The sequence below is a fragment of the Nyctereutes procyonoides genome, unplaced genomic scaffold, assembly GCF_905146905.1.
Source record: "Nyctereutes procyonoides isolate TBG_1078 unplaced genomic scaffold, NYPRO_anot_genome, whole genome shotgun sequence".
Classification (NCBI taxonomy): domain Eukaryota; kingdom Metazoa; phylum Chordata; class Mammalia; order Carnivora; family Canidae; genus Nyctereutes; species Nyctereutes procyonoides.
Genome location: NW_026575134.1, coordinates 30538659 through 30565198, shown reverse-complemented (window position 1 = coordinate 30565198; position 26540 = coordinate 30538659). Strand labels below are relative to the sequence as shown.

General features: G+C 36.4%; 1 pseudogene; it reads left to right on the top strand.

The window, feature by feature from the left end:
• Positions 1-252: 252 nt before the first annotated feature.
• LOC129494165 (tigger transposable element-derived protein 1-like) overlaps positions 253-26540 on the top strand; it is a 59321-nt pseudogene continuing 33033 nt past the window's right edge.

The following is a 26540-nucleotide window of genomic DNA, read 5'->3' as shown; positions in this document are numbered from 1 at the left end:
CTTTTCATAATAAGGGCTAAGGCATTTCTTTCTTTCTTTTTTCTTTTTTCCATATAAAAAAAGGCACCAATAAGTGTTTTAGAAGCCAAAATGCATTTAGGATCAAGTATACATCATTTAAAATTGTACAGTGAACTGATTTGTGACTCCCAAGTAAGCCTGCATCCAAATCCTTGGAATCTGTGTATGTTAGTTTATGTGACAAAAAGGCATCTGCAGGTATGATTACATTACAGATTGTGAGATGGGAAAATGGTCCTGGATTATCCAGATGGGCCCATTGTAATTCTAACTGCCCTCACCAGGGGAAAGCAGGCATCAGAGGAGAAGGTATGCAGGGGCACCTGGGTGGCTCAGTGGTTGAGCATCTGCCTTTGGCTCCAGGTCATGATCCCAGGGCTCTGGGGTTGAGTCTTGCGTTAGGTCCTGGGGGGCGGGGGGGGGGAGCCTGCTTCTCCCTCTGCCTAGGTCTCTGCCACTCTCTCTCTTATGAGCAAATAAATTAAATCTTAAAAAAAAAGGCATGCAATGATTGGAGGGATGCTTTCTGAAGGTGGAGCAAGGAGCCAAGCAACGCAGGTGGATGCCAGGGGAGGAAAAGAGCAGGAAAAGCATTCTCCCCTCAAAGCCTCCAGGAGGAACTCGCCCTGCCACTGCTGTGACTTTAGCTCTGTGAAAATCGTCTTACACTTCTGAACCCCAGGACCATAAAATAATAAATTATATTGTTTTAAGTCATCAGGTTTGTGGTAGTTTGTTATTGCAACAACAGAAAACTGATGCACATAGTAAGCGATGTACAAGCTCCTTCAGAATGAAACCCTAAGCTACTTGCAAATGATGATGTTACTTGATTCTGTTCTTTTTCATATACCAACCATCAGAGAATATTGAAAAGGCTGTTTTGCCCACAGGGCCATAGCTCAGGGACTAACAAGGGTTGTTTTCTTGTTTATTTTATTGGTTAATTATCCCTTTCCATATCTGTAGTGGACATTGTATCCAAGTAATGGCTTAAATGTATAAAATATGTTTAAATGCACAAAAAGTATTTATCATATAAAGTACTTGTAACAGGCCTACCAGGTAGTTAATAGGTAACTGTTACTGCTTTTATGATTGTTATTTTTGCATTTCATAATGACAAGTGAGATTTATCATTTTTTATATGTTGATCAACTGAGATTACTCTTCCATGAATAATCTAATAGACCCATTAAAGAAATATTTGAACTAGTATTTTTTCTATAATCATACCCTTCAATTCTATTCCTACTTGTGAAGATTTTTTTTTTAATCAGAGTAAGTGTTGGCTTTTATCAGGTGCTTTATAGCACCTTTTAAAATCCTAGTTTGTCTTTTTTTTAAATCCATTAAGGTAGTCAACTATATTTTTATATTCTTAAAAATACTTTACATATGCATCATGGAATTGAACCCCAGTTGGTTGTGATGTGATTTGTGATGTGATTTTATATATTAACTCATGATTTATTTTGGGATATTTTATATCATTATTAATAAATAAGATTATAATTTTCCTTTATCAAACTGTGTTTGCCTGGGTTTGGAATCAAGTTTAGACTGATCTCATTAAATACATTTGAATATAGTTTCTCTTTTTATGTGCCTTAGTAAACATTTTATAAAATAGACATTCCATGAGGGTTTGAAAAAATTAATTTTATACCCTTGTGAATATAGAGTGTGTTTCACATATGATATGTATAGATGTAGATATAGATATGTATATATATTACATATTTTATGTAAAAAAAAAAAAATATATATATATATATATATATATATATACACACAAAGAGAGAGAGAGATGATAGCTAGATAGAAAGGTAGATTTCTTTACTACTGTAGTGATTGGCAAAATACAGCTTGCCAGACAAATCTGACCTATAATCTATTTTTGTAAATAAACTTCTATTGGAATACAGTCATACACATTCACTTACATGTTGTTTATTTATGACTGTTTTCCTACTATAATAACAGCTTTGAATAGGTGCAACAGAGAACATAAGGTCCAAAGTAATTCAAACATATTTACTCCTTGTCCTTTTACAGAAAGTTTGTTCACTCCTGGATTACAGAATCAATATATTTCAATGTTGTATGCTTATTCAAAATTTCTATTTAGTATTGAATCAACTTGACAGTGTATGTATTTTCCAGACAATTTTTCATTACATCTAATTTTTCAATAAATATTTAATGAGTCTTTCTTTTCCAAGTACCAGACACTTTTCTAGACAGTGTAGGTATAACATTGGACAAACCAAAACAAAACCTTGCCCTTTTTGACTTTACATTCTAGACTAGAGATCATTAAAATATACTAATAAATGAATGCAGTTGCTTCAGGTAATGATCAGTGCTAGTAAGAGAATGGTGGAAGGGCATAAAATGATGTTTTTGATAATGTGTGTAGGAAAGGTCTCTTTGAGGAAGTGACTTGAACAAACATGAAGTAAAAGGAGTAAATCTTTTGATTATCTTGGAGAAGAACAACATAGGAAGAGAAAACTTCAAATACAGAGCTCCTGAATAGAAACATCCTTGTATTTGTTGTACTGGAAAGACAGCAAGGAAGTCAGTGTAGCTGGAGCAGAGTGACTGAGATATAAAATGTTAAAAGATGAAGTCAGAGAGTAACTAATAAAGGGGCCAGTGTCAAGATTCATTTGTCTATGAATAATGGGTTGCTATTGGTAAGTTTTGAGCAGGATTGTGTCATGACATAAAACTTATTTTTAAATGAACAATATTGACCTTGTGTGGAGAGAAAACTGTTAAAGAAATAAGGAAATTGGGATCCCTGGGTGGTGCAGCGGTTTGGCGCCTGCCTTTGGCCCAGGGCGCGATCCTGGAGACCCGGGATCGAATCCCACATTGGGCTCCCGGTGCATGGAGCCTGCTTCTCCCTCTGCCTGTGTCTCTGCCTCATTCTCTCTCTCTCTCTCTCTCTCTCTCTCTCTCTCTCTCTGTGACTATCATAAATAAATAAATAAAAATTAAAAAAAAAAGAAATAAGGAAATCAAGTAGGGGATTATTGTCTAGAATTGTCCTCAATGGAGAAGATGGTGGTTGGACCAAAACGTTGGCAATGAAAAAATTACACACGTTTTCATCTCAGATGTATCTCAACAATGAGATTTACTCATGGGATAGATGCACATTATGAAATAGAGCAAAGATCATGGCAACAGTTTTGTCCTGGAAACCTTGATGATTTTAATTATATTTTTTGCAATAGAGAATTCTAAAAGAGAAGCATATTCAAGTTGGGGGAATTATGAATTTTGTTTGAACATGTTACCTTTCTGATGGTTAATTAATGTCCAAATGAAGGAATGTAGTAGACAATGAAATAGAAAATCTGGAATCCAGGGAGTTAGTCTGGTCTGGAGATAGAGTCTTGAGATTTATTAGGTTATACATTGTACTTAAACTAAACAGACTAGATATGATTTTTTTTTTTTTTTTTGGAGAGTAGATAAGATGCATGAGTCTGAATTCTAGAGTATTTCAACATCTAGAGGTCAGGAAGAGGAGAAAGAACCATTAAAATATAGTGAGAAAGAGTGAAGCAAGAGGAGAAATAGAATAGAAATAGAAATCTGTCTTGTCGTGAAAGTAAAAGAAAGAAATAATTTCAAAAGAGAAATAGTGATTGAGTATGTCCTATGCTATCAAGACACCTTCCAGATGAGGAATGAAAATGACATTGGAGAGGCACCTGGGTGACTCAGTCGGCTAAGTGTCCAACTCTTGGTTATGGCTCAGGTCATGATCTCAGGGTCATTGGATTGAACCCCATGTCACTTTCATGCTCAACACAGAATCTACTTGAGATTCTTTCCCCCTCCTTCTGCCGCTCTCCCGTTGGTCCTCCCTTCTCTCTCCTGCTTACTCTTTCGCTCTCTGAAATAAGTAAGTAAGTAAAAAACTTTAAAAAAGGAAATGGCATTGGATTTGTCAACTTGGAGGTTATTCTCTGTGATGGCAATATTTTGTTGGATAAAACGGACAGCATAGTGTTGCAGAAGGATCAAGAAAAATGCTACGTAAAGAAATTTAGGCAGTACATGTTCTTATAATTTTAAAATTTCAGCTATATATGTACCTGTATTTCTCTTTCTAAAAATAAGTTCATTCAACACTTTTTTTTTTTGGTTTATTTGTCTTTCCATAAGATATCTATGTTGTATTTTCTAAGAATCAACTTTTGTTTTGATATGTCTAACTAATGACATATTTATCTTAAAAAAAAAAGATGCCCTCTCCTTTTGTATATTTTTCACTTCACAGACATTTTGGGTAAGGGAGCAGAGGTTGGGAAATTTTTTATTCCTACAACAATAAACCCATATATGTTGACTCTCCTTTTCTGCCCACACGTATTCAACATCCATCATGTGAATGACCCCTGAGTAAAAATGGATCTTCTACCTATATGGTTTTGATATTTTAGGCCCTTTTCTTAAAATAATTTATGCAACCAGGAGTTTTTAATGATTAAAATTATCATCTGCCCAGATATGTGGACAATATATCATGACACTCTTCTATAATTACTTAACACAAATTCTTCACCTGGAGAAGCATGAATTTATTGTTGTGTTTATGATATAGGAGTCAATTTACATGTGATTAGAAAGATTCCATAACATATCTACATTTTCGATAAAATTCCTTAGTAATTAAGATTATATAACATAAAAATATTTTGAGAAATAATCAATACTTTTTTCATTTTTCTTTTTTCTTTTCTTTTTTTTTTTTTTTTTTTAAGTAGGTCCCATGTGCAGCATGGGGTTTGAATTCATGTCCCTGCGATCAAGAGTGGTATGCTTTACTGACTGAGTCAGCCAGGTGCCCCTACTTTATCTTTTCTATATATGATGATTAGATGCGTTCTTTTTAACCAATATATCTTTTGATTTAAGTGAAAAAATAAAATAAAATAAAAAGGGAGAGAAAGAGAGACAGATTCTGATCCTGCCCATGAAGAATTAACTGCCATAGAAACTGCAGTGTCACCAAAACAGAGCTAATAGCCCTTATAACACTACACCAAATATATGCAATATCTGTTTCCAGACATTAGACAACAGCAATGCAGGACTACATTCCTGAAAAGGAAGGAAACAAATATGGTGAGCCCTATGATTATAAAGTTTACTGCCTAGAAGTCATTTCCAGGCTGCAGGTATGAAATGGAGTCCCACATGGAGCTCTGTAGTCTTGCTTAATCAGGAGCAGGATAGGAATTTGGGGGCACTAAGACAGCTAGAATTTGCAGAGCAGAATAAAGGAAAGAAAGGAACTGTGCATAGCGCAAACTCAAGAGATTTTCAGGTGGACTCCCTTGGGTTGACTTATTTTTATTTTTTCTGAAAACACTCATGGAACTGACTTGCTGAGCCATTTATTTAGGATCCTTAGAGGCCTTGAGTATAGAAAAATTCAATAGAACTGAATCTTCAGAGTTTGTATAGCTTGAATTTAGAGTGTGTTAAATTCATCTTCGTGTATTATTGTCTTGTTGCATAAGAGAAAACCATGAAAAGCATCACTGCATCTTGTGAATGATCACTTCAGAAGAATACTTATTATGTTGTCCAAATGACATTTTCATTACCTTTAGATAATCTCTTTTAGAATTTGGAAACCACAGGATCAATTTATCTCACTGCAAATTGATAGGCTCATTCTTATCAAATAATAGGAAATATATAATCCATTTTTGCACTCCCCCCTTTCTTTCTAAACTGCTTGGATTAGAGGCATTCTTTTTTTATATATATAAACTTATTTTTTATTCAACATAAGACATAAGACATAAGACTGCTTGGATTAGAGGCATTCTTTTTTTTTATATATATAAACTTATTTTTTATTCAACATAAGACATAAGACAACATAAATGGTATTCAATTTGCCAACATATAGAATAACACCCAGTGCTCATCCCCTCAAGTGCCCCCCTCAGTGCCCATCACTGAGTCAACCCCACCCCCCGCCCACCTACCCTTCCACCACCCCTAGTTCGTTTCCCAGAGTTAGGAGTCTCTCATGTTCTGTCTCCCTTTCTGATATTTCCCACTCATTTTTTCTCCTTTCTCCTTTATTCCCTTTCACTATGATTGGAGGCATTCTTGATGTGATCTTTCTGGGTCCTGAGATCCTCAGCCTGTATGAGGAAGGGGACAAAGAAGAAGGGCATGGTGCAGATTATCCTCTGCTTCAATTATCATTTTATCAGTGGAAATTCATTTTCCAGAAAGGATTTTTTTTAAGCTTTTGTTTCTATTAGAGTATTAGAATCCTCTGCTTCAATTATCATTTTATCAGTGGAAATTCATTTTCCAGAAAGGATTTTTTTTAAAAACAACTTTTGTTTCTATTAGAATATTATAAACCACTAGCTTTAAATTCAGTTGTTTAGTTGAGTAACGCCATTTTCTTAAGTTTTTGGTTAAAGTGGTGGTTAGAAGTAATATAATCCAAATCAGGATATGAATTGCATCTTTATTCCTTAGTCTCTGTGACCTCTGGTAATTTATTTAACATGTGTAAGATCTCGTTTTCCCATTATAATGAGAATATTTACCTTTTAAAGTTATTATAAGGCAATGATGAGATGACATGGATGACAATCAGCAAGAAGGCTAAAACAGTAGCTCTTTGTCTAAATTTGGCCAGTGGTTCTCAACCCTGGGTACAAATTAAGATCATCAGGGGAGCTTGTAAAATTCTAATACTGGGTACATTCCTTCAAAGATTCTTTTATAATTATTCTGAGGAGTAGGTTAGGGAATGGGAGTTTTAAAACTCTCCAGGCAATTTTAATCTCTAGAGAAGTTTAAAAACAACTTAAAAACTTAAAAACAACAATTAGGTACAGTTTTGAAGAGAAGGAAATTTACTCTGGATTTGTATGTCAAAAAGGAAATTTATTGGAAGCATATGATATAGCTCACAGAGTTGAAATGAAACAGTAAGGTGCTACCTTTGGGTAGAACCAGTGATCCAGGTGCATGAGCTTAACAACTGTCTCTTTAGAGGATAACTCAGCCCTGAGATTTTTTTTTTCTTTCTTCTTTTCTTTTTTTTTTTTAGACATTTCTCTCTAGACTTCAGTGTTTGAGTTTACAAACTCTAGAGAAAGATAGAGACCATAATTAAACTGGCTTGGGCCATATGCTCTCTTCTTGGTTAGGAAAAAGTAGGATACTTTGATATATTTAAAAAAAAAACAGAACAGAAAGCATAGTAATGTAAAGGTAATTCCAAATGGGAAATGCTCTTTATAAGAAGAAAATGAGAATTGAAGCTAGGCAGCCAAAATAATGTCAATCAATCAATCTATCAATCAAGACATACAAACATACATACTACTATTATCTCTAACATAACAACCTCCCCTCTTTCTTAAGAGTTTTTAATTATATAACTGTGCATCTAAATTTTATTCGTTACTAGTTCATAGTTCTTGGGAATAGTTCAGATAGCCCCTATGTTACTCCATTATAAACAGGTACTAATAATAAAGCACTGAAATCAGGATAGTGGCTCTTTAGAGCCTCAGTAACTGTACAGATTCTCTGTTCAGAGTGCTGCTCTCAGTGCATAATGATAGACAATCTGGATTATAATTCCCATTTCTAAGGCAATTAAGTTTGTATATCTGTGATTCACTTCTGTTGCAATCTATGTCCTGAAGCATTAATAAAAGATGGTATTAGTTTGATGCTCCAGGAATCTTATAGAGGAAGATACTCAAACTATAGCAGGTATACCAAGCTGTGTAATCATGATGTCAACTTCTTGTAGCAGATATTCGAGGCAAACAAACAAACAAAACCCTCTAAAAAACAGTAATGGTGGCCTGATCCAGATATATAAAAGGGCAGACTTGAAATAAGTTGGCAGATCCTTAAAAGATAAAAAAACAGTGATGGCCACTATTTTTGAGGCCTAGAAATAGTGAAGTCATAAAACCCTTAGAAATAAAAGTAAAACTAAAACTACAAAGAACTCTTAGTCTAAAAATGTTTCCTGACCTTGGCACAATTTGATCAAAAGAAGTAAAGAGGAGAAAATAAAAGTCTCACTGCAAAATCAGTTTGGGAAAATGTCTTATATATATCATGCTGTGGTTATTTAACAAACACCAATAACAATACAGCTAGTAACTAAGCCAAGCTTTCCACTTTCATACAACGTGATAATTTAGCATTTGTAATTAACAATATGCAGCTACTCTATTATAAAGGTAAATAGATGTTTTGCATAAGAATTAATTAAATAATGGCAGTTTTATAACCTAGATTTTATTTCACATATATTCTTTTCAAAGATAAAAATCATATAGATTGAGACAATTTAAATATTTGGCATATATTCAGAATAACAGAGTTAAAAATCAGTCATATTTGGAATAGTGATATTTTGTATCAGGAGAGGTTAAAGTTAAGAGACCAGAAAGCATGGGGTGGAGAGGATCATAGGAAAAAATGGCTCTGAATCAAATTTGAGGCCAACTCAATAAATAATTCTGTGTTGCAGAAGCCATGCATAAGTATACTCACCCATGACTGTTAAAAAAAAAAAAAAAACCCTGGAATAGGTCACGTAAGACATGAAATTCATTGGAGTTTTCAATTAAAAGGACTTGTTAGAGCCCTTCTATCATGATCTGAGGTCCACCCTCTTATTCTGAGACATAAACATATAAATTAGCTTCCTGATTTTTTTTTTTTTGGAATTATGGATTACCTGTGTACGTACTTTTCCATAAACAAAAAACTTTTAAAAAATGTAACTTTATAACTGGAATGCCAGACACTCTCTATATTAATTTTAGATTTTATATTCAGTATTTTAAATCCAAACAAAAAATATTTGAGTGTCAGATACTACGTTAATCAGAAGGAAAGAAAAAACAAACACACAAAAAAGAAAAACTAAAATACAATCTCTACTTCCCTGTGCTCATGTTAGCATTAAGGTAAACTATAGCACAAGGAATATTGAAACCAGCCTGTTCTTAGACAGGAAAGGTGGATAGAGAAGATCAAGGGTTGGAAACCTTTTTCTGTAAAGAGCGAAATAGTAAAAAGACTTTAGTGTCTGTGAGCCATGTGGTTTAGGTCTCAAGCACTCATTTTGCTATGTAGTGGTCAAACAGCTGTCAATAATAAACAAATGGGTGCGACTGAGTTCCAGTAAAACTGTTGACAAAACTGGGGTGGGTGGGGTAGATTTGACTAACTGGCCACACTTTGTGAATCCCTGTCTTGATCTTGAACCAGCTGGAATTAAACAGTTGAAGAAAATGTACGTATCATGTCAGGTAGAGGAAATAGGATAATCAAAGCATAAAGTAGCATGGCGTGTCCTGTGAATGGGGAAGAACCATTGAGTACCTACTCCCATGATACATAGCTGGGGGATAAATTCATAGATAGCCTCATTCAATCAATATAATAGCTGTTCCTATTGATGAGCCATACGTCCACATCAAGTGATGAAACCAGGATTCAAAGAGTCAAACACAAGCTTGGCTTCAGAATCCTGCTATTTGCACTGTAGCTTGCCTCTTTGGTCAAAGGGATATATGCTTATTAAATACTAAATACTTAGTCATTACAAGTTCCACCTTTTATATGGGAATTGCATTTGGTGGATCCAAAAGAATCATCATGTAAGGTGAGCTCCACTTGCTTAGAATGCTGAGGGGGTAAAAAAAAAAAAATCTACCTGTGATTGCATGGTTAGGACCATGTAATTAATCTTCCCTGTAACACCAGCTAATTATGAATTAGAGGTTGCCAAACAGATGGAATTCAAAATAGAATCACTTTTTAATTTTCTTTTGCTCAACACTGTAGTGGTGATTCTGCTTCCATTCACATATCATTGGCTATAAGTGGAAATGAATCTATTTCCTTTAACACTTTCCCATTGCAATGCCACACAAACATATGTTCTTGTGGGAGTCTCAATTTACAAGAGAAACTGTGAAGCACCCTCTGGGCTTCCTCTAGAAAAGTAAAATACTATCAATCATTTTTGCCCATTGCCTTGAGAAAATCAGTGATATGCTATTTAGGGTAAAGGATGGGAATGTTATAAGGCCTCTGTATTAAAAATAGTCAAGATCATCACCAAAGGCTAAATTACAGGCAGTATAAACATACAAAATGGGGTAAAGGAATGACTTCTAAACATATGTTATTCATATGTTTGAACGTTTCTTAAGATCAATTTTCCATGTCAAAAGTGAAATCTGGAGCCTACATTAGGTCCATTAACTGTGATGACATCTTAATATAAATTATTCTCATATGAGTTCTCAAGAGAATTAAACACTTTTCAAAAAAGATGAAAAAGAAAAAAAAAATAACGGACTACATGGTTTCCAGTCCTATGATCGTTAACGAGCCACATATCTTTTGTGCCGTTAAATCACCTCTAATTAGTCTGAATGTTACAAGAAGTATACCCCTTGCCATTGATCTTTCCACCATGTAAAATGCCTCCTCTCCACACAGAATGATGGAGCTACAAAGGACTTGAAGGTTAGTGCATTCTACACCTTCATTTTGCAGAGAGGGAAATTAAAGGACCAAGAGGTGGTCATATAGGTAGCTAATAGCAGAAACAAAATTACCGGAGTCCTAATTTAGCACCCCTTACACTTTCACATATTTTTTTGCTCTTCTTTCTTTGAAGGGTATTTTGAACTTGGATTTGTACTGCTCTAGCATGTAAGCTTGATTTCAAGCAGTGTTAATGTCTTAATTTATGACTTATTTTACCGAATTAACCTACTTAAATTTAGTCTTAATATATAATACTGTCTTTCACATTATAAGCCAACTCTAGAAATCAGATAATATTCCCTTGCTTTCTGAGTCACTGCTTTATAGGATCAAATCGAATATGGAATGGACATTACTCATTTGTGTAGAGCATCACTGCTTTAACTTTGGTAAACTTTAATTTTGAGAGTTTAACTTTGATACCTAACCATGTCTAGATAATGTCAAATAGTTGAGTCTATTGCCTAAATCAAATACAACAATGATCTGTTGCTCTTTGCCTGGTTAGCAGCCTTCAGTTGGCTGCAGAAATGAATTTATACTTTAAAAACCACTCAGACTTACTTTTCCTTTTTTTTTTTTTGTCTCTTTCTCTTTCCCTCACCAACAACTCCTCACTCTTCTTTTCCTATCTGTTCAAGCTGATTTCTCCATTTGTATTATTCTCCTCAGTGTCTTCTCTACCCATCTTGTATGGCTCAACAATAAAAAATTTCCTTTTTGGATCAACCAGCTATGACCTCTCCTAGGCTCTTTGCTCCTTCAAAACCACATATTAGTATGTCTCCAGAATTTGTTCAATGTGACGTTAGTACTAAGATCCTCCTTCTAGTAACTGTAGCTTATTAGGCCTTTGAATAATGTACATGTTGGGTATCAGAATCACAGTTGACATTATGAGTGCGTTCTTTCAACATGGTGTCCCTATTTGGCCTTAAGTTACAGAGGAAAACTTCTATGAAAAGCTTATAGAATTGCTAATATTACAATAATTATTTGCACTATGATCCAAATATAATCTTTGTAGTCTTTTTTAAATTTCATCTCTTCCATGTCCATGTATTGTTTTTTTTTAAACGTTATTTATTCATGAGAGACAGAGGCAGACACATAGGCAAAGTCTTCTGACTCCTCCTAGATGAAGAGGAGAGTATAAGACAGCTGATTAAAACTACAGTTATTTGTTTAATTGTTGTATTTCCTCTTATTAAGTTGTGAGACACCTGAAATGCATAATGTATCTGATTATCTTTTATAGAGCAAGTCCTCAACAAATACATGTTGGTTCAAGTTGAAAATAAGCACCCTGGTTAAGATTTGGAATCCACGGGGCACCTGGGTGGCTCAGGGGTTGAGCGTCGGCCTTTGGCTCAGGTTGTGATCCCAGGGTCCTGGGATCGAGTCCCGCATCAGGGAGCCTACTTCTCCTTCTGCCTACATCTCTCTGTGTGTCACTCATGAATAAATAAAATCTTCAAAAAAAAAAAAAAAAAGATTTGGAATCCAGTCTTAAATGTGCTTCATTCAGCTACTGGTATAACTGCTTTTCCAGAATTATGTAAAGCTATGTTCTATGTATTTGCAGATGTTCTAGCGGAAGTACAGATGTACGTTCTTGCATTTAGATATAAGTAGACCACTATCTGTCTGAACAATGTCTTTCATAGATCTGATGCTATGGAACTCATTTTGCTCCTATAAAAGCTACCATAAACACTGCTTTGTTAATTATGGACTTGCAAGTAAGAACAACCATAGTCCAGAGAGAGCAGAAGCCGGTGCTAATAATTTTTAAATCCATATCTGCAACTCTATCAAGTAATAAATATAACAAACTTACTTTGTAGTTGCAGTGGGCCCATATCATGCCAGGGCTTCACATGCTGTATCTCACTGAATCTTCAAGGTAGGAATCGAGTGACCCTGGGGTTGCATTCCACCAAACCTAATTAGGCGGAAGTCCATTGTTGACTCCTCCTATTCCAGTCTGGGCTCCCCAGCAAGCTACATATTTCTCCACTCACTCAGTTCATGCACTGCACCCCCTTCTATAGTTTGGTTCTTGGGGTCATTTTCTTTTTTATACTTCACTACTCTAGTGGGTGTTTACTGGAAGAAAGTTTCCACTACAGCTGGTAGTTGTGGTCAGTCCCACTCCCTAAGGTACAGGAACATAATATATTAGCTTTAGGCCCGCCCCAAATGACAGCATGGCCGTCATTCACCTGAGAGCACGAAGCACTGTTGTCCCGTCATGAGTAACCTGCCGCAGATCCCAGCCTTCTCTCTTGTATTCCGTGTAGAGGTGTAGCTATAAGGGATATTGTTTTCTTTCACATCATTCTTTGTGTCTCTTTCTTCTCTTCTCATATCTATGTATTGATCTATTAATTTTTCCTGTAATCCAAAGTTCCTCTTCCCTTGCTTACAGTGTAAAATAAAGTCAAGTCCCCATTTAATCTTTTTTCTGCTATATTTTTCTACCCACATTCCAGTTAGTGGTCAGCCAAAGGTACTTTCTAAATGAAATAACCTGGATGACTGTCACATCATTTATATAAATAATATATATTTAAATATAAATATATGAATATATTTATATATTATATATAAAATATAAGTTATATATATATATATATATATTATTTATTTGAGAGAGAGAGCATGAGCAGGGAGAGGGGCAGAAGGAAAGGGAAAGAGAGAATCTCAAGTAGAGTCCTAGCTGAGCACGGAGCACAACATGGGCCTCAATATCACGATCCTGAGATCATGACCTGAGCCAAAACCAAGAGATGCTTAACCAACTGAGCCATCCAGGTGCCCTTTGCATCATTCTAAGGCTGTTTCTTAGAGTGTTTTTTTTTGTTGTTGTTGTTGTTGTTTTTAATCCAAGACCTTGATACAGGCTCAAGCATTTGCCTTTATGGATCTGTTTCCCTTCAATCTTTGCCGTCATGTATCTGAATTCTGTCAATTATTGGTCTTCTGCATTTCAAGTTAATTTCCATAGAACTTCCAGAATAAGCAACATTTATTTCAAGGAGGGAAAATCCTCGATGAATTGCATAATCATCTACCCTCTTAAGCAGTAGTTGTTTCTAATCATGTCAACATAGCAATAGTAAGGAAGAGGCTAAAATAACAAAATTATAATCAGTGACTAAAATTGAATGCCAGAAACATCACCATTCTGAGGCTCCTACATCAACACATTTGTGTATTTGGTATCTAAATTGTGCTGATGTAACCAAAAAGTTACATGTGTTTAATTGTACAATTCTGAGTCGAGAAAGATCTGGTTACTGTCATTACTTATGTCAGGAATACTGATGTATTATGAAGGAAGACTGATTTTTTTTTTTTTTAACCATGCTCTGGAAGATTTCCTAAACATGAGGCTTTTGAACAACTCTAAAACACTTCCAATGATACCTTGTCAATCTTTGACAACATTGATTATGTTTGCCTTTTGGAATTATTTTAAGATTTTATTTATTTATTCACGAGAGACATAGAGAGAGAGGCAGAGACATAGGCAGGGGGAGAAACAGGCTCCATGCAGGGAGCCCAGCGTGGGACTCGATCTCAGGTCTCCAGGATCACGCCCTGGGCCGAAGGCAGGCACTAAACCTCTGAGCCACCCAGGGATCACCTGCCTTTTGGAATTAAAAAAAAGAATTGAATTATTGTTTTGCAAAAGGTCAGATGAGTAGATTTCCAGTGTGATCATTTTTTTCTGAATTCAGCCTTTCATTCTGTGAACATCTACTGAGTACATACCAAGACTTAGGATACATGACTGAGCAGAAAAACAAAAGTCCTTGCCAGTAAGGAGCAAGGTTTCTGGTAAATAAGAAAGATGTCAAATAAGTAATTGCATCAACATTTAGTTTACAAAGTGGTAGATATAGGTTATCTAGGAGTATCTTTTTATTTAAGTTGCCCAGTCATTAAATGCCATAGAATAGTTACATAAAATATATGAAGGGTACCATACTTTTTCCATCTGCCTACAATGAACTGGATGCATCCTTTATGAAAAATTTCAGATTTAATATCAAATTTTCAGAGAAATCTTCCCCATAAAAATGTCACCACGTGGTCATATTTTCCTTTCACCACATTTCAATTCTCTGCATAACTCTCTTCTTTGTTTATTTACATGCATATTACATATTTTTCTCTCCTGGTGTCTACCTCTGTATTCTCAGAGTTTAAATCATCAGTATTGGGCAAATGATAATCGTTCAACTAATATTTGTAGATTAATGGAATAATAACGATACATAGATTTGTCTCCTTGAATATAGATATGGGTAGTAGTTTTAAAAATTACCATTACTGGTTTAGTAATATGGTTTTCATGACCTTTAAAAACTATAGCTACAAATGATTCTCAAGGCTCTAGGCCACCTCTGCCTATAATACTAGCCTGCTCAGCACCCATTCAACCTTACTTTGTTTGGTAATATCATCCCGTTCTTTCTTGGCTAATGGCCTCTCTAAAATCTCAGTTATTTTCATTGGTCCTGGCTTACCCAGACTCTAAGGAGAGTAGCACTTGACCCACGTGTGGCCAATTAGAGAACCACAGACTTTGGGACTTCTGTTGAAATTCTCAGAAAGTGAAATTCCCCTTTCTACCTAAATTGGGTCCATGAGGCCATTAAACTAAAGCCACTGTGGGACCACCATGAGAGTATAACCAGCCTAAGAATGTGAAGCCAAGACGTAGGGAAGCAGAAGTGAGGTAAAACTTCCTGACACAAGCATTTTGGTGTCTAGATTTAGCTCTAAGTTAGAATGTCCCTGTGGACTTCTGCATTGTGTCAGCCAGTTTAAACAGGGCTGGTGTCACTTGTAAATGAGAGTCCTCACTAATTATCTGTCATTTTGTTGACTGGTATGTCTTAATACCTACAGACTTCAATTTCCATCTATTTGCTAATTAATATCCTCACCACGTATTCTTCCCCCCCCCCCCCCACAGCTTCTGTGTACTTATTTCTGCTCACTCAAGAGTTACAACTAAACATGATCTCAGGTCTGCTCTAGCTTCATTCCTCAGGATGGCTTTCTAGCTTTGATTCTCTGGCCACTTGCCTCATTCTCATGCTATTTCTAAGCTCAGTTTTACAAAAGAGGCAATCCAGTTGGCGTAGCTTTTTGTTTCCTAGAAGCATTATAGATTAGGTATAGAGTTTGGGAGTTGGCTGTGTTTGGATGAGGTGAGCATACTTAGCCTGTCTACTAAAAGGATGGTTAAATTAGAATTATGTATCATATAACATAAAATTTGACTACTTAAGGGGATATTGGAAAGACTGAAAAGGCAATGAGTATGGTAGACATATTCAGTGGCACTCGATACAAGGATGCAACACAGTGGGGGGTCAGTTAACATTGTCATGGTCTGTGCTTGTTACAAGAAGGGGATCTTTATTACATGAAAGCATATACTTTAAGTGAAGTGGTGATACAAAGATTTCCTTGCTACTTTTCACTTGAGCTGATGTGCCATTCAAGGTGAATAGCCAATGGCTTGATCACTTCCTTTGGACCCAGACTTTTCTTACTTTCAATCCAGAGATCTCTGTTTTTCTTATACTAGTAGTCATACAACCAAGACTGCAAGAGAATTAGAAGAAGCTACCATTTCAGTAATAGGAAACTACATTTGCCAGACCTATTTTTTCCTATGATATAATACTGCTGATAAAAGTATTATCCATTTCTGTGGCCCCATTGGAAGTCTAAGCAAGTTCAGTCCTATTTTTTTTTTGATAATCCAATATCTATTTTATTAAACTCCCATCCATTTCTGGCATACCCTCCACAAACAAGGATCTCAAAATCTACACTATCCTGCTCTAAGCCTCTAAGGTGCTCAATCTCTACTTCTTCCCTCATACTGGCAAGATGTGATATACCTGCCACTTTCATGTAAAGCTACAGTGTGAACTGGTGCACAAGAGCCCTGGGCTAGGGGTAAGGGGGCCTGGGTCTTCTTTTAGCTTGGTGACACATAAAGCCATGTAACTGTGGGCACCACTCTGCCTCCTTGGTTCTAGGTGAGCACCAAGGTTCTTTCTACAGTGAAACGCCTCATGTAAGCTCTGTAGGGTAGGAGAGACAGACGACTAAGAAAAAAATGTAGTGGGTCATGTCACTACTTCAAGGTAACATGGCCAGGCAAGGTGACATGGCCAGGACCTAGGTCTTCCCACACTTTCTTCTTTACTATACTGGGACAGGTGTTTAAGGTTCTTTGGGAAGTTGGATAGATAACTGGCCTCTGCTTTGGAATTCCACATTTATCTACTTATTTTATTTATATTTAATTTTTTAAAAATTTTACTTATTTATTTATTCATGAGAGACATAGAGAGACAGAGACACATGCGGAGGGAGAAGCAGGCTCCCTCTGGGGAGCCTGATGCAAAGCTCGATCCCAGGACTCCGGGGTCATGACCTGAGCCAAAGGCAGCTGCTCAACCACTGAGCCATCCAGGTGCCCCAATATTTTAAACTTTGAGCAAGGTATCATCCCCCATTTAATAGGTGAAGAAATGGAATTTTACAGAATTTCAATGATTTTTTTAAATGTTTTTTGTTTGAGAGAGAGACACATGTACACAGGGGGAAGAGAAGCAGAGGGAGAGGGAGAGGGAAAAGCAGGCTCCCTACTTAGCATGGAGCCTGATGGAAAAAGGCTCCATCCCAGGACTCTGGGATGATGACCTGAGCTGAAGGCGTAACCCACTGAGCCACCCAGACATCCCCAGAATTTCAATGATTTTTAAATGTGTGTCTTGTAGTGTGGTTGATGCTAATCTGTTTTTTTTTTTTTTTCTCCCTACCTTCTGGAGCCATAGACTAAGCAAACTCTCACACCTAGGTCAGGGATTCTAGGCATAATTCTTCCTTTTCACTTTTTTACTTGTATGAGTTTGTTACTCATAACACATAACTGAAGACTGATGTTGATACACTTTTTCTAGGATGACATTATAAAAAATATCACATTTTATTTTAATATGCAGACATTTCAATGCAGTAGGAATTATAAAGCCACAAATTTTCACAGCCCTGAGAATACTTTTTTGTTGGTTATCAATCAATCATTATGAAATATTAGTTGATCCTCTAGGATATATTTCTGTTCTGAATTATAAGATTTTAAGAATATGTTATACAGCTGGAGGTAAAAGGAGGCTAATTTATAACTCAAATGCCAAATAGACACTTCAACCTTCTCCTGTAAAATGAACTTATGTCTCCCTTATATTTATTAGTGACAGCCATACTTTGCTGAGGAATTGAATCACATAATAGGCATCAATCATTTGTTCTTTACTGATTGGAAGAGAGACTTTCCTGTACCTAATACTCAAGTTCTTTGCTTGGCATTTTGCAGTGTGTAGTAAAAGCAGTCGTGGTACCATTGAAATAGTTAAACAGTGAATTCTCTTATGATCTCTGGTCTTTGTGCAAATGTTTATACTACAGAAGCATGAGAAATAAATGTATTTAGATTTGTGAGGAAGATAAATGCAATGAAGATTAGTGGTACAAAACTATAAAGTAGTGATATGTTGCTAGATAGATTTGGGCCCTGAGCCACAATACAGACAAATCTGGTAAATTTTATAAGACCATGTAGAGCAACCATTTTTCTTTAAGCTACTTAGCCCTAAAAATCTTCAGATAAAAGAACATTTCAAGGCATCTGCTAACATAGGAGGGTATGCAGAGAAGTGCAGTATAAATGAGGTCACATTTTTCCCCAGGGCTACATACTCCCTGCCAAGTGGCAGAAGAAAGAGGCTTCTTCCCCTGTGGGAACGGACTTGGCCTTTCAATCTATAGAGGGAAACAGCAATAGATAGATGGTACAGAGACACAGACAAAGATAAGGAGAAAAAGAAAGAAAACACTATATGCTGAACATGCTTACTTCCCTGCCACAGGTGAGTAGAGAAGAACACCAGAGGAAGATGCAGAGAGCCTTCGAGGTGTATGAGATTTTTTTTTTCAAAAGAAACAAGGGCTTTATTATTTTTTTTTTATTGGAGTTCAATTTGCCAACATATAGCATATCACCCAGTGCTCATCCCGTCAAGTGCCCCCCTCAGTGCCCGTCACCCAGTCACCCCCATCCCCCTGCCCACCTCCTCTTCCACCACCCCTAGTTTGTTTCCCAGAGTTAGGAGTCTTCATGTTCTGTCTCCCGTTCTGATATTTCCTACCCATTTCTTCTGCCTTCCCTTCTATTCCCTTTCACTATTATTTATATTCCCCAAATGAATGAGACCATATAATGTTTGTCCTTCTCTGATTGACTTATTTCACTCAGCATAAAATCCTCCGGTTCCATCCACATCGAAGCAAATGGTGGGTATTCGTGTTTCTAATGGCTGAAGAATATTCCATTGTATACATATGTTTGGGGTCTTTTAAAGTGCAGTGACCTTATGCTCAAGCAAACACGGCCCAATTAGTATCTGGAAATGGAGCAACAGAGACTGACGCTCTTTCCTTTTGGTGATGATTTAGAAAGAAGCTGATAGAGATGGCTTCCTTACCTCTGCATTGCCACACTAGGGAGAAGCAACAGTGACGTGGTTCTCGAACTTTCCTGGGAGAAGGGATAGTGACTGTCTTTTAGCATGACATCCTAGCTCTGCGACTGAGGGAAGAGATCAAGTGCTGTTAAAAGTGTTAGAAGTTACCCACTGCCTTTATATTTTTATGTGTATGGGGGGTCACGTTCCCACATGCTGCCCAAACTTACATACTCACTTAATGACCTTCTTCAGAAAAGAGTATTTTTTCAAAGAGTTAGGCACTAGAGTTCTACCGTCTGTTCGTGTGACCATGTGGGTAAGAAAGTCTCCTGGTGGCAAAAATATGCAAAGATTTATGAGGAACACTATTAATTGCAAACGTATTTGTAATAGTAAAATTTAAAAAAAAAGGATAAATATATATCTGTAAGGACTTTGTTGAATAAAAAATAGCTCATCCACATAATGAAGTATCATGCAGCTGTAACAAAAGGAGCGAGGGACATCTCTACGTATGACTACAGAATGATCACCAGGAACTATTGTTAAAGCAAAAGGAAGAGAGTGTGGGTGCCAATCTATGTTTTTATCCAACTATGGAAGAAATGAATGCATCTATGTGTTTGTTTGTATGTTTCTAATGGACAGGTAAGCCTTGCAATATAAAAACTGTTATCCAAAGGGGAATCAAAAATAGTGTAAGGGGAACTGGGATACAGGTTATTTTTTACTGTGTCTTCTTTCTTGTATTCTACTTCAGGATGCTATGAATTTTGACACGATTATAAAATTAACTTACATTAAAAATCACTAAAATCAAAAATTAAATGAGACAAATGAACCTAAATATGCAGTTGGTAGAATAAGATGTAGATATTAAAAGAATTCATCAGCTAATTGAATAGTCTCCCACTAGCCAAAATTGGGACCATTTGAACATCAATGAGGATAATAATTGCAGTCAATTAAAACACATCATATGCTTCATATCGTGAGTGGGAGTACGGAAGACAGAAGTAGCCACGAGCTGATAAATTTTAAAGCTGAATAATGAGAACACAGTGTTTCAGTATACTATTCTCTTTGCTCTTTTATATGTTTGAGGTTTCTCCACAATAAAGCTAAAAAGAAAGAAAAGAAGGGCCATTTACATTTGCAGGGAGAAGCAATGCTAAATTTATATCACGATGTTCTATTACAAAACACTGTGTATTAACCACAAGTGATTTCTCTCACCTACACAGAAGCGGAAGACAAGATAAAATGGTTTGTCAAGCAGATTTCTTTCCTATTTTGTTTCCACAAATCATTACAGGAGATAAACTGTTAAATTAAGCTATTTACGATGCTAGAATTGTTCCCGTTTCCCAATGCAAAGCATAACTTGAATTGCAGTGCCTTTGTGTGGAAAGGTGAATTTAGGGTAGGGAAGTGCTTTCTTCAGGCTGTTCCTTGAGGTGATCAAGAAGGTGGCCCCTAGAATTACAGTAGCCACTGTGGTAGCCACTAGCTACATGGGGCTTTCTAAGTTTAAATTAATTAAAATTAAAAATAGTTAATTAAAATTAAATACAGTCAAAGGAGTTGAGTTTCTCAGTCACACTGGCTACGTTAGGATTGTTCAGTTGCCACGTGGAGAGAGTGGTAACCTCCCTGGAGAGTGTTGCGGTGAGCATTTCTGTCATCACCGAAAGTGCTTTTGGCCAGAGCTGGTCTAGAGGTCATCTCCCTGTATTCAAATATCAGCTCAGCTCATTATCCTGACTATGTGAACTTTCTGCCCTTCCGTTTACCCTCATCTTTTGAACGGTATTAAAAAGACACTAGTAGAGCTTGTTGCAAGAATGGCCGTGAGGATTGAAGATAAAGCCCTTAGAAGACTACTTTGTATAATGCAAACACTCCATAAATACTGTTTTTTGGTTATAAACCGTCCCTTGGAATAGCTATTAGAAGGATTAGGCAGCCTGGTCTCTGATTACGTTGCACACACAAGCTTTGGGTGAGTGAAGCAAGCATTCTGCACGTGTAGCTTAACTGATTTTAGAATGTGGACAAATTCACACAGAAGTCTAAATATAGATTTAAAAAGTTGAAGAGATCCACGGTTCACTTTTCTTAGATTTTCATGATGCATCATTTTGCTTAGCTTTTATGGATGAAACTGCCTCTAGTATTCAGACCACAGAACTCTTTCTCTCTAGAGAATCTGAAAGATATTTAATCAGTGCATAGGCTCCTCAAAGATGCCCATGCTGTAGTCCAAGAACCTATGACTGTGTCAAATAAAATGAAGGTAGAAGCAGACGTGATGTGAAGCATGAAAGGGACTGTTGCTGGCTTTGAAGACAAGGGAAGGGGCCAGTATTCATGGCACATAGAAGACCTCCAAAGTTTGGATATGGACTTCCTCTGGCAGCCAGCAAGACAACAGGGGTTTCAATTCTGCAAACCCAAGAAATGAGCAAGGGATTAGATTCTCCCCTAGAGTCTCCAGAAAGGAACTCAGCCCTGCAGCCACCTTGATCTTATCCAATTGAGACCGATGCCAATATTTTGACCTGAAGAATTATAAAATCAGGAATTTGCATTATTGTAAGCTGTAATTTTTTGATAATTTGTGGTGGTAGCAAGAGGAAACAAATGCAATCCAGGATAGTTGAAAATGCATTTAAAAAACTGGCAAGCGGAATCCTTAAACTTTTAAATATGTTCCTGCCATGTTGCCATGAAAACAGACCATAAGTACTTATCAGTTAAGATCCTCATGAAAGTAAAACTTAATAATATTGAGAATGAAGAAAGACCATATTCATATTCTAAGGGAAAATCCATAGTGTATTTTTGATGTTATATGAATTAAGAATAAAGGACCATGGTTGGTATGTCCTCTGATGAAAAAAACTAAGTGGCTTTTGACAGAGGTAGAAGGGTCTTTTAATGCACATCACAATTTGATCCCAACCCTAGTTGTGGGAACTAAGCCTACAAAAGACAACTGTTCCTTATTTCATGGCACATGAATCTGGGTTGGTCAGAAACGTCTCCTAATCCCTATCAGTTAACTTCCTTTCATCATCTTTTAAGGAGGTCTTTGACATTTTAATATGCCTGTACGATTATTTTAATAGAGTCTTAAAAAGAAAACTAAACTGGTTTTGCCTTTACAAATATATTTCATTTCACCTGTGTAAAGATAAAGACATAAACATTCAAAATTTTTGTATTTATGTAGGTGCAAGATAATCGAAGAACTTTTATTTGAATAAACCATATAATCCTGACTACGACTATATGAAGTGGCCTGCTTCAAAAGATATATATTGACAGTCGTGTCAGAGCTTTTCATAACTTACTTCAAACATATTATCATAATAATGCATGATATTCTTAGAAAAAGACCCATGAATTTCTCAAGCAAAAACAGAAATGAAACCAGAACAGAGTGAGAATGGCCTAGGATAAATGTTGAAGATGCTTCTGTTAAAACGTAAAATTCTGTTCAAAAGGTAAAAATGCTGTATGATGTTAGAGTCAGGAGTGGGAGTTTGAATAGAGTAATGGAATTAGGTTTCTCTTCCGTATTATGTCAACAGAGAAACAGAATTTACTATCATCTTGTGAAAGGTTATGTCCCAAGTTAACTCTTCCAAACAGGAGGATCTGTGGAATACAATAGTAAGTAAAGTCAGCTCATAAATTTTGATAAATTCTTTTGTTTTATTCTTCAACAACACAAGAATCTCTTGGACTGAATTGTCACCTTCTTACCTTTACCTCCATTTATGTGAAGTATTAATTGCTTAAAATTTTCCCTTGCAATTGGGGCATAACTTCCACATAGGACATAGTAATTCAAGGGTTTATTTCTGTATCTTCCATATGACTGTCCCTATAATTCCATAAAATAGAGAATATATTTTCAATTTGGGCCATAAGCAACTGTGTGTGTGTGTGTGTGTGTGTGTGTGTGTGTGTGTGTGGTGTGTGTGCAAGCCACAAGTGTGCTTCTAAAAGAAATGTTTTTTGTTTTGTTTTTTATTTATTTATTTTTAATTTACTCAAATTGTAATTTGGAAGCAAGTTGTTCAGTTGCAATGTTTGTAAGAAATTTCCTGATCATATTTTGATATTTGCTGCTGTGTTTTTTTCCTACATCTTGGAAAACATTCATTTTAATGTTTAATTCATTAATAAGTTTATTACCTGTTAAGGGCTTTTGAGAGATAACGTCTGAAGTCATAGTATAAATAGAAATGCAAAAGACTTTCATTGAAGAGAATTAGAAATGGGTGGTAGTCTAGTGGTAGTAATGGGTATATATGTCTAGTGGTAGTTTGTGAGTGAGTAAGTGGAGAATTAAAGAAGGGAGAAATTATGGAGTGAAATGATGGTTGTTTGTATGTATTGGGCGTTATTGGAAGCATATTAGAAAATCACCAGTGGTTACTGATTTACCTTGTTTTGTATCACATTTTTGGTAATTTACCAGAGTGTGGTTTTTGCTTTCTTTTTGTTTTGTTTTGTTTGTTTGGAGGGAGGCAGCTACCAGTCAGTCCAGGGAGTGATGATTTCCTTGAACTCACAAAGCTTTTACATAATAAAGTTAGGATTCAGACTCGTGCCTTTCTGACCTCAAAACTTTATTCCCAGAACCACACTATCCAGGAAATGATGGAAACAGCTAAGAGAATTTGGCTAAAATCTCATGTGCCGTGCTACAATGTAATCCTGGGAAGATGTAGAGCCATATAACTCAAGCGTATTATGATGGCTGGTAGGAGAAACTTACTCTTCTTATTTTTTCCTATCTAGAGCCTTTAATTTGTTCTATTTTTTTTTATAATCAAAACTCTATTGAAAAGCAGGAATCCCATATAATGCTCTGGACTTTTGCAAGTTTTGTGTACCCAAATGGCCCTTCCTCATAGGGTGAGATAGAAGTATTAAAAAAGTAGCAGGATGCAGTTGACACAAGATACCGTGTTCCTTATCTGAAACAAAGAGAGATGATTCTAGTATGGAAAGTCATAGTCCATTTTCAGGAACCAGATTCTGTGCCTGATAAAATGAAGATGCTAGGGATTAATTCCTAAACTAATACTTGTACAGGGAGACCGTTAAATGCAGGTGAAAGTTGATTTGGAACAATTGAAAAAGACCTCGCTGACTGTGACATTTAGAGCAGCATATCTGACAGGTATGAATCCCAACTAAGCTATTTATTGTGTGAATCTATCCCGGTTATTTATCTCTCCCATCCAAGGATAATAATGGCACCTGCCTTATTGGATTGTTGTAAAGGATAAATGAGAGAATAGCTATAAAGCATTACATAGGTTCTATCATATAACACATACTCATTAAATGGCTGGCATCCCCTGCTTAGGCTTTTTAATTTTTCTTTTTTTGTCCACAAGTAGGGGGTGGAAATAGATAGTACTGTTGAAATCTAAGTGCTGACTCACAGACTAGGAGTTCTGGAGCCCAGCACTTGGGTTTCCCTGTTATTCTTGCAAATATACTCACTACAATGTAGTAATAAATTGACCTTCACATGAAAGCCATTTTTATATGACTTTATGGTTCATTTCCTGTGACATCTGTAGCACAAGTGAACAGTAACAATATCACATGGGATGGAGACATTTGAAAGCAGGGATGTGATTGCTGTCAGAAAGTGCCTAGACCCCAGATTTATCTGAAGGAAATACATGCGACTTTGCAGTTACATTTTGCAATAACCATACTGATCTGATATAATCGGTAAAATCAAGGGCACCTGACATCTTCATTCATCTAATAATGCTAAGCTTAGTACAGATATTTGTACAGTTTCCATAAGACTTTAGAGGTGGTAAAAATAACATGTAGCCCATATGTCTTTGGGAGATACCAGATTGAAAGGAAAAGGAGGTACCAGTTTGGCTCTGGTGGCCTGAAGTAAAGAATATGGCCCCCTCCCCCTCTGTTTGATGATTGTCCCCAAGACATAGTGTGACAATAAGTAATGACTCAGAGCTACCTCCTCTTTGCCATTAGAACTGAAAGCATCCCTATTAAATTGGAGAAGAGTGCTGTATTTTTCATTACAATGGGGACTGCTCTTGCCAAAAGGAGATTTTCCTTAATTAATGAGCGAGTCCTTCTTTCAGGTACTACACAATGAGGTCATTACAGTACAACCTTTCCTGCAAAGGGCAGTCAGCTTCTGAATCCTGGACTGAGAGGAGGAAGTAGTTTAGAGTAATTGTTGAGATAATAGGCGTCAGAGTCAGAGCACCTTGCTATGAAATATTGGTTGTCGGTGAATTTTTCAATACTCTCCAGCATGTTATTTCACATCTTGGTTTCCTCCTCTGTAAAAGTGGATATGCCATGTCCCGTCTCATAGAATTATCGTTACAATCAAACAAGGTACATATGATAAAGGACTTAGCACAGTGCCTAGTGCCTAATGGGGTGCTTGTTAAGTGGTTGCACTTTCCCAACATTTTCATTATTAGTCTTTCCTTGATTTAATGGGAGCTATGATTTTTCTCATGAAATATGTTCTCAATGTCTCATGTCCAAGAGAGAAATGATCAAAACATACTTCGTTATTTGTTATGAACTGATGTCAAACACTTAGTACTTCCTGTGTGGACACCCAAACTGCAGATTCATAAAAATCACAGCCTAACTAGTAGGAATGACAAATTAGTTTTTTTTTCTCACAAAATGTTGAGTCTGAATCTGAGGCAACACCTAGACGCGTTGAAATTGGTGCCATAATTATTACTGATATCTACCAAAGGGGAAAGAATAGAACCTGAAGCTATACGTGCCACGCACTTTCTGGAGCTGACCTAAACCAGCACAACCTCCCCTCTTACTCAAATGAAAGCAACTGAAAATTGGCTCTGTTTCTCAAATATCCATTGGCTGATGGCTGCATAAAGAAGGTGCGGTATTTATCTATAATGGAATATTATTCACCCGTAAAAAAATAATGAAATCTTGGCATTTCATGGATGGAGCTAGAAAGTTTCATGTTAAGCAAAATAAGTCAGTCAGAGAAATCAAATACCATATGATTTCACCCGTGTGAGGAATTTAAGAAACAAAATGGACATGGGGGAGAAAAGAGAGGAAAACCAAGAAACAGACTCTTCACTACAGAGAACTGATGATCACCAGAGGTTGAGGTGGGTGGGGGGGGATGGAGAAAATAGGTGATGGGGATTAAAGAGTGCACTTGTTGTGATGAGCACTGGGTGATGTGTGGAAGTGTTGAATCACTGTATTATACACCTGAAACTAGTGTTACCCTGTGTGTTAACTACCTGGAGTTCAAATAAAAATTTC